The sequence below is a fragment of the Adiantum capillus-veneris genome, chromosome 14 (genome assembly GCF_014529385.1).
Source record: "Adiantum capillus-veneris isolate H3 chromosome 14, ASM1452938v2, whole genome shotgun sequence".
In the NCBI taxonomy this organism is placed as follows: Eukaryota; Viridiplantae; Streptophyta; class Polypodiopsida; order Polypodiales; family Pteridaceae; genus Adiantum; species Adiantum capillus-veneris.
In genome coordinates this window covers 139,125,884-139,133,786 of record NC_140944.1, presented here as the reverse complement: position 1 = coordinate 139,133,786, position 7,903 = coordinate 139,125,884, and the positions used below count along the sequence as shown (strand labels likewise).

The 7,903-nt window shown below is 44.3% G+C and overlaps 1 non-coding gene across 1 annotated transcript; it reads left to right on the top strand.

Annotated features, from left to right (window-relative positions):
• Positions 1-692: 692 nt before the first annotated feature.
• TRNAS-GCU (transfer RNA serine (anticodon GCU)) lies at positions 693-774 on the top strand. The gene has a single exon. It is a non-coding gene; the product is annotated as a tRNA-Ser (tRNA).
• The last annotated feature ends 7,129 nt before the right edge of the window (positions 775-7,903 follow it).

Here is a 7,903-nt window from a genome sequence, read left to right as displayed (position 1 = left end):
AATTTTCCCAAATTCAAATATATAACTTCCTTGTCTTGTTGGCCAGTGATCATTTTAGGTAGGGTCTTATTACTATCAACATGGGCATTCACAACTTCATAAAGTCCTTTAGTAGAACAAGGGTTTCAAAGACGTCTGCTTAGAAACAGAAATGACAAGCACCATGCTAGGTTGCAGTGCTAATTAGAGAGAGGCATTTTCCATTTCCAACTATCTTATAGCTAAAAGTATCCAACTTTTAGCAGCAGGAGCTACTACTTGATTCTTTTGTTACAAATGGTTTGAGATCCCAACCTCGAGGAAAATATTCATTGTTGCAAAAGTTGCATCAATTGGTCAAAGCAAAATTAGAAGTGAAAATGGAAATTCAAGTTAAGTTGATTGCGAGCGGCTCGTGGCCACAGCACCACAGCACCCGTTTGTGTGTGTATTTTATCATCCGAAACTTCAAAATCTAAGAGTCGAAGATGGTCTTGAGCCTCTGAAGTAGTTCATTAATGCAGAAGATGTGTTTGCATGCTAAGGGGCGCATCAATGCTCCACAATCAGATGCTTGCCATAACTGAATGAAGCAACAAGGGCATAAGGGTTTGGGGCAGTTGCAATGGGCTCCAACGAGCGTCAAATTGCGCAGAGAGAGCGGGTATAGAATCTATATATCTATAGTATGCCCGCTTGCCCGACATCCAAGGGTCGCTTTGGCCGAGTGGTTAAGGCGTGTGCCTGCTAAGTACATGGGGTTTCCCCGCGAGAGTTCGAATCTCTCAGGCGACGCGACCAGATGAATCTTTTAACGACCATTTATTTGTCTGCTAGATGCAGTCAAGGAGCAGCGCGATACGATACCAGCTGAATCTTTTTGTCGACCATTTATTCCTCCTTCCTCCCCTGCTCCTGCTGCAGGGGCAGCAGGCTCATACGAGATGCAGTCAAGGAGCAGCGCGATACGAGCCAGGGTCGAAATCCTGGCTCACCCCTCTCTGCATACGGGAGGGAGGGTTCACATTAACGGTAAAGCGGCCACTTTAGAAAATGTAACTCTTGGGGGATTCCATGTCTGCTCGCATGAGAGCGACAAGGAGGGGCATTTCGAAAAAAAATTAAGGGCATGTGGGAATCTTTTTTTCCTTGAGTTTAGCAAATCACATGTGGACACCTCAGCAAGATTCCAAGCATATTCCACATGGCACATTATACCTTGCATAATATGAAAAATTGGTTCAATTTTCTAAAGTTTGACAAATTATAGAAGGCATGTATGGCACGAACGCTCTCCATTGGATTAAGTAGGAGAGTTTTGTTCAACAACGTGGACAATGAGTTCGGGGATTTCTTTCAAAGCGGACTTGATTTCTTCCATGCTGATGCTTGCATCTCGGAAAACACCTCTACTGAAAGCTTTCGGTGTTGGAAGTTCATACATTACATTATGTGCCTTAACGGAGCTGATCGCTTCAAGAGGAAACCGTGATAAAGCTGGAGCTTGAAGGTGGTGACAAGGTGAGCGCCCACCTTAAAGGTGAGAGAGAGAGAGAGAGAGAGAGAGAGAGAGAGAGAGAGAGAGATAATGATAAGAATCCTAGCTAGGTGCGCTAAAACTTAAAGGTGCAAGTACTTGAGCGCAAGAAGTGGCGATGTCCGTTATTGAAGCTAATAGAGCACGTGTATATGGCGCCTCATGCAAGAGAGAGAGAGAGAGAGAGAGAGAGAGAGAGAGAGAGAGAGAGAGACATTTTATTTTCGTCCTTGGAGGTCAAATATGACCTATGAGACAAAGTTACATGTGATGTAGTATGTTGTGGCTGATGAGTGATTCTTGATGCTTCAAAACTGTGGTGATGAGAGTCACAATGGAGAGCCCACATTGTGGCTGGGAGAGGAAAGTATGTAGGTCTAATATCATAGTGGCTAAAAATGTGAGGGAAGCAAGTTTGGTTGTGACCAAAAGCTAACCACTCTAGCAGTGTGTGGTACTCGGACTCTCGAACTTGCAGTGAGCATAATGTGCACAATCGATTTGACTCTTCTATATTACCCCAACATCGTGTTTCGCATCGAAGGGAGTGGGAGCTAAGCCGAATGGCTGCGATAGTACGTATCGCTGACAAGGGGATAGACTAAAGAATCTAAGGGTGAGTACGTTTCCTCTTTCAACGAAGAATATGGTTTTGTAGTTGGGGGCAATATGGGTGGTGCAATGTATAAAGCGTGACCCACCGGATTCCTCCCAAGCCGTAATACATTGGCATTGTAGAAAAGCATCATTCACTTGGGAGTCAATTGAGGCATCATGTAGCCAGTGTAATGCATCTCATCTCCCAAACCACTTCTTTATCCATAAAGAAGAACTCGTGTCACCAATGTGTCAAAAAGATACTTCTTGAGAACCCAACACTTGATGCTTCTTGCATTGCACATGTTCTCAAATGCATAGTACGCTCTCTTTCCCACTTCCAAACTAAGCATAGCACACTCATGTCACTTGTGATTGGCCGGAACCTCAAGGCCAAGGTCCTTAAAGCTCTCAACAACATCAAGTATCTCATTGTTGTACATAATGCATGGCCTCTCCTTATGGTTGGTTTCACAAGCATAACCTTTGTTTTGGATTTATTCACAATCAGCCCACTATGCAAGCAAAATTTATCAAGGACAACCATAGGCTTTTGCGCATCCTCTAAAGTGTATTAGAAGCACTACATCATCCGCATACAACAAAAGCATGATTACCGCATTGCAAATAGTGACCTCTTCAATGCCTTCTTCTTGCATAAAGTCAAGTACCATTTGTTCCAATTGAGTGATGTCGAGACCAAAGAGAGTTGGTGACAACAGACATCCTTGTTTAACCCCAATAGTGCTTGCAATTTTTTTGAAATTCCTCTTCCCGTGTGCAGTCGACACATCACCTTCTCATAAATTCGAGAAACCGCAAGAGTTCTTCTATCCTTCTCCATAAATTTTTACGTGAAATTATATCAAAGTCTTTCTTAAAGTCCAGAAAGCAACAATACAATCGTTTGCCTTTCAACGGACGTTCCTCCATTAGAACACGAAGAGTGACAAGATGATGAATGGTGCTATGGCGTCGCCGAAAACTCGCTTGACCTTTTGTATGTTTGCCATTCTCTTCAACCCAATCACTCAATTTTATCTCCATTATGCACCCAGACAACTTTGCCATAAGAGACCCAATCATTATAATCCGGTAGTTATTTACATTCTTTAAATCTCCTCAATTGATACTCCAATCATAAGGCATACCATGTTGAAGTGCAAGGTTGAACATATCACACATCCACTCATGTGTAAAATCTTCTGTTCATTTAGTCATTTCCGGCTTGATACCTTGAAGATCTCTTGCTTTACGAGTAGTCAACTTTTCGGACCCATCGCATACATCCTCAATAGTAAAAAAGGAGGGCATACATAAGAGTGAACCATAAAATGATATTTTTTAAGCATTTGGGTGCTCATATAATTGCTTACAATGTGTTTACACATAAGTAACCAAAACTCTCAACCCGCTTACCCCTCAAGTTTCTCCAAAATCTTTCATATGCATGTGTCTTTTCTTGGACTTGAAAATGTTGGGGTTAAGGCCTATGTCCCTTGACCGGTCGCCCAGGTCATGGGCTCCCGCCCACTGTTTCCCTATACTTATAGTGAGTATACTGTATAGGGGGAGCTGCCACTTCACAGTCTCCCCACCCACATCGTGTGTGTGTCTCCTTCTCTCTCTCACTCTCCGTCTATGGTGCTCCCCGATCCCCTTCAATTGGTATCAGAGCTATGGTGACCGCGGAGAGCACGACGACTTTGAGAGCTTCGAGGCGATAGCTCGCTCGCTCTCGACGGTAGAGAGATTAAGAAAGCTTGGAAGCTTTGTGAGAATGCAATGGGAGCTTGTGAGCTCAGTTGAGAGTGATGTATGCTCTTGTGGAAGCTCAGAAAGGAGTGTGGAAGATTGTGTGTAAGTGAAGGTGCTGCCCTAAAACTGTGTGCGCAGCAGCACTATTTTCAGATTCGTTTTTCTCCTTGTAGAATGCAGATCTGAGAATTTTGTCCGTAGAGCCCATCCGTTTCGACGTGGTCAAGAACTTTGCAGAAGAAACTTTTTGCAAATTCCTCACCGTTTTGCTGATATTCAGCTCAGACTGACTGTATACAGAAATTCCAGATTTTCTGTTGTCGCATTGTGTGCGAATTTGATGCACTTTTGGAAGCACGGGAGATGCTTGAAATTGAGTGCATAAATTCTGAGCTGAAGATGCAATTGTAGCTTGTGTTAAGCTTGTGGTTTGAGGGTTTTTTGGTAGACTTGGGCAACGAAGTACGGAGGCGTTTACACACCACCGAGGCGGTCTCTTGAGAGACGCAGTTTTTTGGAGCACACAGGTGGAGCTTCTTTCACTGGTTTTCACACGATACTTTGGCAATGATTTTGTGCTTGGATTCATGGTCTTTGCGGATGGTTTGCATATGGTTATGGTTCATGGTTGATGCTCATCATACATGCATTTTGGCGAGCACTTTCAAGTGCCGGTGAGCTCTCTTGAGAGCATTGTTTTCGCATTGATCAAGTTTCCGGATTGCAAATCTTTTGGCGCTTGCTTATGCGCGGTCACTCCGTTGATGTACGTTGAGTGCGGATTTCCATTGTATGTGAAAATGTGGAGCCATTTTGGCATTTCTACTCATTGGCATTGAGTAGTGTTATGGTTTATGGTAGAGATTGTACTTGAGTTTTTTGCTCATTTTTCAGGGGAAATTCTGTCGGATTTTTCCCAGATTCTCGCCATAGTTTGTGATCGAGTGTTTACTCTCACTTTGATAGGTTTTATTAGTTTGGACACAGTTTTGTGTTTTTGTATCCACTCTCGCAAAAGTGAGGAGTTGTGTATCTTTCTTTGCTTGAGACAGTGGTTTGCTCTCGGGTGGGAGAGTCTTGTGACAGTGGTTTGCTTGAGACAGTGATTTGCTCTCGGGTGGGAGAGTCTTGTGATCTTGAGCATTGTTTGCCATCGTTTTGCAGAGCTTATGCATGTATGTTGAGTGTAGTTTGATGCGCATTGATTGCTCATTGTATTGAGCTTGCAAAACAATGGTTATTTTGTGTTGATAGCCATTGTGCGTTGAAACTCTGGCGAAATTTTCCCAAGAGTTTTATGCGTATCATTTATGCGATCTAGGCAGAGATTGCGTGTTGCACTCAGCATTTGCGTGCGGTGTTCTCTGCAGGTGGGAGATTTGTGCGTGTGTATGCATCGATACCGCACAGTGTGGGCTTGGTGATTAGCTCACAGATTGCAGTGTGATACTAGAGCATGCGAGGCTTGTATTGACATTACGGGAGCTCTATTTTGGAGTGTGTCTCACAGGTTTTACATTGTGTTTCTGGCCATATTTGTAGACAGTTTCCAGGTGTTGTTAGTGAGGTGGTTTTACTTTCTAGTTTGCTACATTGTGCTCATGGCAGAGACAGGTGATCGCTCAGATTATGATCTCTCCGAAATGTGCATGTTTGATGGGTCAGACTTTGCAGCATGGAGAGAGTGTATGCTTGATGCATTGACACAACGAGGGTTGCATCGACCATTGAGTGGTGATGCAGGTAGACCTTCAAACATGTCTGACGATCAGTGGCAGGAGCTAGAGGAGATGGCACTATCTACACTCTCTTTGCACCTTGCGGAATCTGTATATGCTCTTGTTATGTATGAGACTACTTCGAGAGAACTTTGGCGCAGATTACATGATATGTATGATAGATCTGAGTCATCACGGACTCGTGTGAGACATGTACATTCACGAGTACGCCGACAGGTGACATGTTGGTATTGTGGTCATTCTGGACACGTTAGACGGCGCTGTTTTTGTCGTATGCGACATCGTAGGAGACATGGCAGTCTCAAAGATGTATGTAGTGATGCCATGGACTCAGTTGCTTTGACAGTTGAGGCACATGTAGTGTCGGAGTATACTAGTGACGGGGATGTCACTTTTACCTCGAGCTATGCACGAGATGCTATACATGTGGATAGTGCACTCCCTTCGCAGTGGTTGCTAGACGCATATGCTATGTTTCATGTCACGCCGCATCGTGAATGGTTTTGTAGCTATTCTAGCGGGATGCTTGGCAGTGTACGTTTGATCGGTGGATCGGTGCATGCGATAGCAGGTGCAGGAGATGTGAGGCTGTCATTACCGAGTGATGCATCTTACTTGTTACGACATGTGCGCTATGTACCAGATTTGACAGTGAGTTTGATCTCGATTGGTCAGCTTAGAGATTGTGGATGTCAGATTTCGCTACAAGAGCGAGATTTTTGTGATGCATTTGGATTCGCTAGTGATTGCGAGAGGTGCCAAGAGTGGTACAGGCTACCCATTGCATGTGGATCATGGGAGAGACGGTGTTGTCTCTTTGATCATGCAGCCAGGTAGAGAGCGAGAGAGCAAGCGATTCTCTTTTGCTTGTGGGTTGCAGGATGCTTTGCATGGAGTGCAGAGCAGTGACCTTGTTATGCAGGTTGCATCTACGGATGCACAGGTAGAGCGGGAAAGCTCTAGTGAGTCACAGCAGGATGAGTCATCAGAGGTGATGACAGAGATGACTCACATGGATGTTGAGATGTCGGCTATTGTGTGGAGTCATTTCTTGATATGCTTATGCCAGAGCTTGATGCAGATTCAGGACAGATGGATACTCTTGGTACACATGTGATATGTGGTGGGCACGAGGAGTCACTCCAGAGCTTGGAGTCAGAGTGCCATGGTCTCTATGATAGGGGATAGGATTTCCATGAGGTGAGTTCTGAGTTGGAGGTGGCAGAGGTTGCCAGGGTTGCATCAATGTTCGGTGTCCTCATGTACGAGATGCTGATCTCGAGGCCCGCCGACATAGCAGCTGCAGTGGGAGCATTTGCAGCAAGGTTGATTAGTTGTCCGATGACTGATCTCGGCATAGAGCATAGGGGAGGTTTGCAGGTATTGGACCGATACTTGCAGGAGTGCATGAGCTCTTGTAGACTCTTTGCAGAGCTTAGAGCTAGCTCTGTGTGGCTTCCGTAGCAGGATGTTTGTCTATCAGTAGAGCCGGATGCACTAGCTCATCGAGAGTCAGTGGGCATAGGTTGAGAGAATATCTCACCTTCTATTACTTGTACACTAGTAGATCTTGCTTAAAGGCACATTGGCCTTTAAGTGGGAGGTTGTTGGGGTTAAGGCCTATGTGCCTTGACCGATCGCCCAGGTCATGGGCGCCCGCCCATTGTTACCCTATACTTATAGTGAGTATACTATATAGGGGGAGCTGCCACTTCACAGTCTCCCCACCCACATCGTGTGTGTGTCTCCTTCTCTCTCTCACTCTCCGTCTATGGTGCTCCCTGATCCCCTTCAGAAAAAAATGATGCTTTACTTCCCATCTTCTTCTTGTATTTTAAAACAATGCCTTGTATGTATGCAAATGACTTTGATAGTTGTTTTTGTAGTTGCATCAAGCTTTATCAAGGACTTTTGAGAATCTTGACATTTGTTAACTTTCTTGAAAGCTTCCCATTTTATTTCCAATGGTGCGTCATATTGAAGCTGTGTCATCCATAACTTTTGCTCAACCATTTTCATAGGTGCCCCTTTGAAATCCATACATAGTGATAACTTCTCTTTGCTTTGGCTAAGGTTATCATGCTTAGTTGCTTCTCCAAATGCAAGGTCGATACATATGCCCGATGGTCTAATTTTGTGTCCATTGGCCAATCATAAAACTCTTTAAGCAATACATGATGGCTTTGGAGAGTAGCATATAGTCAATCTCACTATCCCCATTATATTTTCTACATGTAAATCCATCGGTTTCACTCCACAAAGATACACCATTGAAAATGAGCATACCCGTGCT